This window comes from Ursus maritimus, unplaced genomic scaffold (assembly GCF_017311325.1).
Source record: "Ursus maritimus isolate PB19 unplaced genomic scaffold, ASM1731132v1 scaffold_2, whole genome shotgun sequence".
NCBI lineage: Eukaryota > Metazoa > Chordata > Mammalia > Carnivora > Ursidae > Ursus > Ursus maritimus.
This window is the reverse complement of record NW_024424452.1, coordinates 35,996,347-36,005,866: the sequence shown is the minus strand read 5'-3', so window position 1 is coordinate 36,005,866 and position 9,520 is coordinate 35,996,347. Positions and strand designations below refer to the sequence as shown.

The window sequence follows — 9,520 nt, the reverse complement described above, 5'->3', positions numbered from 1 at the left end:
TTTTTTTTTTTTTTTTTTTAAAGATTTTGTTCATTTACTTTACAGAGAGCGAGTGAGCACAAGTAGGCAGAGCGGCAGGCAGAGGGGGAAGGAGAAGCAGGCTCCCCACCCAGCAGAGAGCCTGACAGTGGGCTCGATCCAGGACTCTGGGATCATGACCCTAGCCAAAGGCAGATGTGTAACCAGCCGAGCCACTGTTCCCCAAGGGAATAGTTATTAAACTGAGCCCGTGTCCTGGTGCACGAACTGTCGTTGCTTTGTAAGTCACATGCTAGCATGTGAGCAAGAATTTTAGAATCCTTCAGTAACCGTGCGCAGGAGTGGTTATACCTCTGTATTTCTCCCTTAGTGCCCCTTGTCCGTTTCCATTCCTGCTTGAATTCCCATCTGTGAGCCACATACCGTAATGATGAAAGTCTCAGATACACAACAAGTCTTTCAGATGACAAAGCTGTTTCCAAAGCAGCATCCTGTGCAGTCTGTGACATTGAAGAAAGTGTCTCTGGTTAGCGATCTTCTGTGAAAAGAGTCATCCACCCCTGACAATGCCTAATGGAAAGCATAATTTGGAAGACAGATTTAGGAAGTAGAATATGGATAAAAATAGGAAACACTTTTACTGTCTTCTGTCTCTGTGCCTTTCACAGAACTTCCAACAGTGCTGTGCTGGGACAGAGCATCCGGAGGGTCACAGCCTCTGTAGTCTGTGGGAGACACTGCGAGGTGGGGCCAAGGAAGAATTTGCCATTTTCAGTGGAAAACAAGTGGTGGTTACTAATTATGATGACTTTGTACTTTGGATCTGGTTTTGTTGCACCTTTTTTTATAGTAAGATATGAACTGCTTAAGAAATAAGGGTGTTTTAATTAATCCATTAAACGGATGTGAAAGGAGCATTTTAAGAGGTGCGGTCTCTTTGAAAAATTGATCAAACTCTTGAATTCAATATACTCAATATATTTGTAAATAAACTTACAGCATGAAAAAAAACCAGGAAACAAACTCCAGAAAGCTATCGTCTGTGTGGACTGGGCCAGTTAAAGACCAGTTCACAGGTGGCCTCAGTTGAAGGCTGCAGAATTGTTGTTCACATAATTACTGGAAACCTACTGGAGTCCACAGCTGACAGTCTGCAAACTGCTGGGTAGAACTCAGTCTCTATGCCTGAGCTGGTCAGAGTCTAGCTTAAACATGATGCTAATCCTCGCCGTTGGGGGTGCTGAAGGAGAAGGGGCCTCTCTTCCTGGTTCTGTGTGTTCTGCTTATTTCTGCTCTATGGCACAGGCTGGCACATAGGACACATGGGAGCTCACTCCAGTAAGTTTCTGCAGCACCTTTTCAGGCAGTTTCCTAGCTGCAAATTCAGCAGCACCCCTGTGGTGCCAGCCCTGATATCCTCTGTGTGTCTGGAAGGGGCAGGCACTGCCAGGCAAGTGCCATGGGACCCCGGCTGGCCTCCTGGAAGCTTTCCGGTGAGCTCATCAGCATCTCCACACACAGCTTCCCAGCTCATTTTGTTGGCACCCACTTAGGTGGTTGTCAGCCTCCAGCTTTGGCAGGGGGTGGCCCAGTGAGCTTTTCACCATCCAGTGGGCTGTGACCACCCACCTCCCAGGTGTGAATCCTTCCCTTGAGTACCTCCCTTCACCCTACTGTATTCTGTAGCGTTCTCTTTTGTTTCCTTTCAGTTAACTCCTTATAAATAGTTACTAATTCTTTATACTAAACTTCCATTATTTAAAATACCGTGTGGTTTCTGTCTCCTGGCTGGGCTCCAACTGATACACCTGGCCATTTCCTTATTGAATACTGGACAGTGTGAATTTATGTTGTTGGTTGCTGGGTTTTTTTGTATTCCTTCAAATAGTGTTAATCTTGGTCTGGCACATGGTTGAGTTCCTTGGCATGAGTTGATCCTTTAGAGGCTTGCTTCTGAGGAGTGTTAGAGTGGGTCCAGAGCTGCCTTTGGTCTGCAGCTAATTTAGCCCCATGGTTAGGGGGATGCCCTTCTGAGGATTCTGCCTCATACACAGTGAATTAGGAGGCTTTTCCATGGTGGTTTGTGGGAACACAAAAATAGTGCCATCCCTGTGTGAGCTCTGGGGATCGTTCCGTCTGCTCCTTTCCAGGGATACCTGCCCTGGACTCCTCACGTAGTTTCTCTCACACAGTTCGGATTCCTCCTCAGCTGAAGTCTCAAGGGGACCCTCTGCTCTGTCCACTGTGCAGCCCCTCCTCCCCAGCACTCTGCCCCACACCTTCTAGCTGCCTCCTTGCCCTCCTGTCTCTTCCACTGAGGGAGACTGCCAGCTGTGTCTGAGTTTCCCCTCCCGGCACTGTAGCCCCGAACCACCTTGGCCGTGGCTGGTGCGGTCACAGGGCTCCAGCTGTTGGTGTCCCTTCTCGCTGGGATCTCCACTGTCTGGTGACTGGAGATGCATCACATCGTCTCTTGTCCAGTTTTCCTGAGTTCAGGGGCCCTGGTACTCTATCTTGAATGAGTACGTAACCAAACAGTTGAAACAGCCTGTCAGGAACTTGGTGAAATTCAGAACAGGTGGGGCTCCCTGGCTAAGCCGATGACACTGTTAACATTCCCTTTTTTTCTTTTATTAACCAGTCACACTACGAATGGGAACCAGAAGATGGTACAGATTGGAAAACAGTGACATGGTGGCAGCCTGGGGTTGGCCCCACAGCAGGCTCACCTTTACCACCTTGTGTGGTTGTGTCTTTGCTGGGCCGAGGTAGGATCAGCGCCTCCTCACAGGAGCTCACGTGAGGAAAGGAGCTGATCACCCATGAACTTGCATGGGCAGAGTCCCTGGCCTGCTTCCGTGGCCCACCATGACTCCAGCAGTCTTCACACGACTGGGAACTGGACCGACAAGGCCACCTCAGCTTCTGCCTGAGGCCCTGTCCACAGCTTCAGCTGGGTCGAGACGGCCGGTGGTACCACTGCTGCCCTCCTGCGCTTCCCCTCTGAGGGAGGGGCCCTGATCCCTGGCTGGCAGCTGTCATGCAGGCAACAAGAGGGGAGCCTGGAAAGCCAGCCTTGCTAGGTGAGTGGACATGTTTTCTGAAGTGGTATAGAAGTGGGGTGGGAACCAGTGCTGCTCCCCAGAGCCTGCAGTTCCTGAGCAGGCAGAGGTCTCTGCAGCTGCCTTTCCTGTTCTCCACCCAGAAGCACCTTCCTGTTCCCACAGCCAGGACTCTACCAGCCTCAGACCCTTCCCTGGGGGTGGTGCCCAGACCTCTGAGGGGAGAGTGGTGGCAGGGCCCTGAGTCTTCCCACATTCAGGAGTCCAGGAGAGGCAGGCCCTCTGGGGAGCCCCATGGCTCGGTTGGGGTCTGGGGCAGGACAAGTGCATCATCCTTCACTCATGGCAGACCCAATGAGATATCTGTCCTGGAGGCCAGTTAAAGGGGAAGGCTGAGGCGCTGAGGGAGGATGGTTTATTGGGAGCCTTTTCATGTGACTGAGCCCCACAGACTCTCACTGCATGCATCTGTACCCCCAAGGGAAATGTTAGTTACCTGAACATTCCAAAGCTTCCTAGGGAAACACCAAGGGGAGCTTGGGGACTGTGGTCTCCTCCCACTAGCAGAGCCACATTGCCTTAATGTCGTACAGCCTAAGGTCCAGAGATGCTTAGAGAATGGGTGAACAGAGGCTGGGAATAGTGGACACAGTGATGGGGGAGGTAGGGAAGACATGGGATCAGCCCCCCACAGCTGGCCCATCCATGAAGGATTGGGCAGAGTTAGAAAAGACACTGTCACTTAGTACTCAGACCTGAGGGTCAGTGGTGAGAGCTTCAGTGGCCAGTGTGTTTTGGGGCTGCACCATCATATGGATGCTGGCTCCTGGGACCACTGGTTCTTGTGAGGGTCCTTCTGGGCTCAGGCATAGGCAACTCCCTCCTCTCCACAGAGATAGGCCCACACCAGCTACTCTCTGGAGTCTGCTCTCTGACAGTCCTCAACCTCTGCCCGGGACTTCTGTGACAGGATAAACTGGTCCTGTCTCTTCTTTCTGGCTGTGCTTTACCCAAGTACTACTCTGATGGCTCCTTAGCCCACAGAAGGCTTTCCCTCCCAGTAAGAGCTGTAACATTGGTGGTCCTTTATCACCCTTGGTTATATGTCTCCATCCCACAAGGATTTGGGACGTGGAGGCTGAGGAGCTTGGCCTGTCCCTTCACTCATTCATCAGAGATGACTGGGTCAGGCCCCCTTTGTAGAGATGCTCACACTTAGATGAGGACAGCCAGAGCAGTTGGAGAGGGTGGAGAGCATCTGAAGCCAGTGTTCTGTCAAGAAGGCCCCTCTCCAATGTTCATCCTTTCATTCAGCAAGTAGTTGGTGAGCACCCGCTGTGGGTCAGGGCTTGTTTAGGTGCTGTTACATAAGCCCGAGCTGTCACTGGACTGCATCCCATGAGATAGAATGTACATTGTTAGATGTGATTGGTGGTAAGACAAAAATAAGGATAGAGGGACAAGATGTGTTAAGTAGGATGCTATGGTAAGGTGACATCTGGGACGAGGCTTGAGTGAAGGAGGGGCAAGCTATGTGACCATCTGGAGGCAGAATGCTCTGGTAGAGGGACAGTGCAAAGGCCCTGAGGCAGGAACCCATTTCGGAAACATGGTTGAAACTGTCAGCGTGTAACAGACTAGTGCTTATAGATAAGCCCCGTAGCCAGTCCTAGGTAGAAAGCATAGCAGTTACTTGCACTTCTTATAAAAAAAAAAATAGCACTGCCCATCTGGCCTAGAGGGCAGAGTCCCCAGAGAGGAAGCAGGCCTGGAGCTGGCAGTCTGCAAGTCCCAAGGCTCCTTCTCCAGGAGCAAGGTGGTAAACCTCAGCTGAAGACACATGATCCTGTCCTCTGAGAAGCTATGGAATGAGCTTCTAGGATATAGAATTGCTATGTCCTGCCGCCATCTTCATTGTAGGACTGGGCTGGTAAGGAGAGATACCAGAGGGTTCAGACAAGGACACAGAGGTCTTCAGCCCCAGAGACTCTTGGTCGGGCAGAGGGACATGGTCTGTGTTCCTTCTGGCTGTTGCTCATTGGTTGGCATACCTCTGCACAGGTCACATATAGCTCAGAGATGTCCATGCAGCCTGTGCTAGCCAGAGCAGCTTGCTGAGTTTTCAGTCCACATCCTGTCCACACACCGTGCCTGACATTGTGTCAGTTTACCAGGTACCCTGACAAACAGGACTGGAAAGGGTGACAGACCCACCAGAGACTATGGTACTGGAGTTGTCAGACACGGACTTTAGCTAATTAACATATTAAAACAAAGAGATAAGATGCAGAGCTTCACATAGAATTCATAAAAAATTCAATGAAAAATCTGAAACAGGAAAGTATGATAAATTTAAACTTCAGTAAGTGGCTGTAACAGTAGGTTAGAGGCAGCTGAAGAAAGGATTAGTGAACTGGAAGATAGATCGGTAGAAAATACCCTGTAAACACCACCACGACCAGCCGACATTATCCTGTGAGCGTCCTTGGCCCCGGGCCCCCAGGGCCGTGCTTGTCTCTTCTGTAGACCGCCAACCTTGGGCGGGGGGTTCCCGCCGAAGAGGGTTCTTTGTGCTTGGAGAGACTGGAAGGTCTTCGGAACTTGGAGAACATGTTTCAGTGCAACTTTGTTGGAGATACTCCTGGCATGTTGGGAGTCCTGTCAGTAGAGCTTTGTGGTGCTAATGAAATCTTTGGGGGCCTCAGATTCATCGTCAGGAACACAAGCGTGTTTGTATTTATGGTCTTGGGCTAAACATCTGCTAACCTTGCAACGTAAACCTTAGAAACTGCCTTTTTACACTGTTTTTTTTTTGTTTGCTTCTCCCTTGAATGTGGAGTGCAAAAAGGTAGCATTGAGGACTGATGGATTGGGGAAACGGAGGCCCATCTGGTTTGCAAGGGGCCTGCACACACTCTCAGGCCTCACATCGCGGGTCCTGAGTGCCACCTGTTCCACTGATGGGATGGGCACGGGTACTGGCACTGGCACAGGCACAGGCAGGGGTGAGGACATGGGGGCTGGGGCTGCTGTGGAGCATGACAGACAGTGTTTGGATCGTAGCAGTGTTGCATGTTGTTCTGAGAAGTTTTCCACCCTGGGTTAATGGTTTGTTTATAATGAACAGAAATAAATTCATGAGGGATGGTGAGGTAAGGCAGGCTCATGGGCCAAGGCCAGCATGCTGACCTACACAGGTTGTTTGACGCGGATTCAAGCAGTGTCATGGCAAAGACATCAGACTTTTCTCTGAAGGAAAGGGTGGAAGCCCCTTGTCTTCTAAAATGCTCTGTGGGACAGTGAACACCCTTCCCAAGGGGAGAGAAGGAATACAGGTTGAGTCTGGCTGAGGGGAGGCAGGCCTGTAGGGCCATGACGCCGTGACTCCTGGGAGGTTCTGGTCAGCTCGAACCAAGTGCCCAGAGGCCACTTGCATGCCCCAGAGTGTACCCTTCGCTTCAAGACAGGAGGCCATGCTGGGTTTCTGGAGGGTTTATGAGGAACAGATGTTCTTTTAGCCAGGAGGGTGCTGAGGGAGGTGGGGGGCAGCAGGTGAGCACGTAGCCCCACTGTGTTACGCATTTGTCAGTGGAGGGCCTTCTGTGTTCAGGGACTGGTTTAGTTTGGTGGACAGGTTGGACGAGGTCTGTGCTCTCGTGGGGTGTGTGTTCGGTCTAGTGGCTGGCCTTAATCGAGTGTAAACAAGGAAGAGCAAACACGTTAAAGAACAAGGAAAACAAGGGCTAAAAGTCACAAAAAAGATGCTACTGGGACTACATTGGTGGTAAGGATTGTTGGGGAGAGGATGACCTCCCGCAGGGGTGATGTGTGAGCTGAAACCAGAATGACAGGGCAGCTAGCTGTGCAGTGGCGCAGAGGCCCGGAGCTAGAATCGCTTCCGCCGTCATCTCGAGAACTAGGAGAGATTGACGGCGGGTTGTGAGCAGGGGAGTAACACGGGCTGACGGCTCATTCACAAGATGTGCCGGGTGCTGTGCGGAGACTCGGATCCTGGGGGGATTTCCAGAAGTAGGGAGACCGCCGGTGGGCTTTGCATGTGTTCGGGGAGGACTGGCGTGGTGGCTGCAGGGCCAGAGCGAGTGCATTTGGGGTGGCGCTGAGGGAAAGCGGGGAGCCAGGTGAGTCTGACGTATCCGAGCATCTCAGTGGAGGCGGGCGGGGGCATCCAGGGACGCAGTCTGCCATCTGGTTCCTCCATAGCAAGTTTGTCAAGCCCACTGGATGTCAGTGGAGGTGTCCCGGCCGCAGCCAGGATGGGGGACAAAGCCCCATCTCCGAGGAGAGTCAGGAGTGTTTCCTGGGCAGGCGGAAAGCCACCGTCCCTCTCAGGGCTGCCGGACTTGCAGGACCTGACAGCTGGTCACCGTCTCCCAACCCACAGCTTCTGACAGCTTGAAATCCCATTTCCTCACGCTCCACATCCAGCATGCCACCAAGTCCTGTCCTAAGGCCACAGCGCTCTCCCCGCCTCACCCTCCCTTCCGCGTCGGCCACCCTTGTCCCTTCTCCTGGAAGCAGCCTGCTTGGCTTCCCTCCGCCCGAGCCCAGCCCTGCTCCTCACGGTGACCAGGGGCACTTCCTAACATGCAGACCTGGCACTTAAAGTATTTTGAGTGAGTTCTTTTTTAATATTAACTTCTTATTCATTTTTAAAATTTAATTGTGTGTGTGTGTGTTTTAAGTAATCTCTCCACCTAGTGTGGGGCTCAAACTCATGACCCTGAGATCAAGAGTCACATGTTCTCCTCACTGAGCCAGCCAGGCGCCCCCAGCTTCTTACTTCATTTTTGGATGATGCCTTAGATTCAGTTATGGCTTACAAATGTTTTGATCTATAGAATTTTTTTAAATTACAGAAAATTTCAACATATTCAAAAGTAGGGACTAGCATGCTGAACCTTCACGTGCCCACCGCCCAGCTTCAGGGCCACATTTTGAAGCAAATCCCAGATAGCATATCATTCCACCCTTAAATATTTCAGTGTGACTCTAAAATCCAGCGATCAGCAGCTTTTTTTGCTTTAATAAAAACAGCTTTTTGCACCGAAAAAAAAAAAACAAACCTGAAATCCAAGGATCATTGAAAGCACTTCCACAATGGCATGATCACACCTGAACGTTTAGTAGCCGCCCGCCCCGGCAAGACTGCGGCTTCGGTTGCAGACGCCGTCATAACATGACTGTCACAGTGCAGTGAGCCACGTGCGTTTTTTGGTTTCCTAGTGAATGTAAAAGTTATGTTTATAGTATCCTGTAGTCTATTAAAATGTGCATTGCCATTATGTCTCAAAAACAATGTACAAACTTTAAAAATTACTTTATTGCTATAAAATGCTAACCATCATCTGAGCTTTCCAGAAGTCATAGTCTTTTTGCTGGAGGAGGGTCTTGCCTCATGTTGGTGGCTGCTGACTGATCAGGGTGGTGGCTGCTGAAGGTGGAGGTGACTGTGGCCGTTTCTTAAAATAAGACAACAGTGGAGGTTGCCGCTGCGATCGACTCTTCCTTTCATGAACGATTTCTTTGTAGCAGGTGATGCTGTTTGATAGCATTTTACCCATGGTTAGAAAGTCTTTCAGAATTGGAGTCAATCCTCTGAAACCCTGCTGCTACTTTATCAGCTGAGTTTACAAAATATTCTAAATATTTTGTTGTCATTTCAGCAGTCTTCAGAGCTGCTTTCCCATGAGAGATTCTGTCTTCAAGGAAGCACTTTCTTTGCTCATCTATATGAAGCGGCTCCTCGTCTGTTTAAGTTTTATTATGAGATCGCAGTCATTCAGCCCCATCTTCAGGCTCCATTTCTTCTTTTTTTAATATTTATTTATTTAAGTAATCTCTCGAGCCCAGCGTAGGGCTCGAACTCACGACCCCAAGTTCAAGAGTCGCTCACTCCTCCGCCTGAGCCAGCCAGGCGCCCCAGGCTCCACTTCTGACTCTAGTCCTCTTGTTTCCCCCACATCTCAGTGACTTCCTCCACGGCAGGCTTGAGCCCCTCAAAGTCATCCGTGAGGGTTGGAATCAGCTTCTTCCAAACTTCTTATAAGGTTGATATTTGATCTCTTCCCATGAATCACAGATGTTCATGGTGAATTCTTTCCAGAAGGATTTCGATTGACTTTGCCCAGATCCATCAGAGGATCACTGTCTAAGGCAGTTATAGCCTTACAAAATGTACTTCTCAATAATAAGATTTGAAAGTCGAAATTACTCCTTGCTCTCTGAGCTCAGAATGGGTGTTGTGTCAGTGGGTGTGAAAACATGAATCTCATGGTCCGTCGCCATTAGAGCTCTTGGGTGACCAGGTGTGTTGTCCATGAGCATTTGGAAAGGAATCTTCTTCTGCGCAGTAGGTCTCAACGGTGGGCTTACTGTTCAGTAGATCATGTTGTAAACAGATGTGCTGTCATCCAGGCCTTGCTGTTCCGTTCCGAGAGCACGGGCAGAGTAGATCTGGG

The 9,520-nt window shown here is 50.3% G+C and overlaps 1 protein-coding gene across 7 annotated transcripts in view; it reads left to right on the top strand.

The window, feature by feature from the left end:
* DNASE1 (deoxyribonuclease 1) overlaps positions 1-9,520 on the top strand; it is a 73,363-nt gene that overhangs the window by 25,814 nt on the left and 38,029 nt on the right. For 6 of the 7 annotated variants that reach the window (XM_040635417.1, XM_040635415.1, XM_040635416.1 and 3 more), the window contains exon 2: positions 2,621-3,062. The gene's annotated coding sequence lies outside the window, so the exon portion shown is untranslated. Of the gene's footprint in view, positions 1-647; positions 724-2,620; positions 3,063-9,520 lie in introns of all 7 variants that reach the window. The other variant, XM_040635418.1, reaches the window with a different exon arrangement.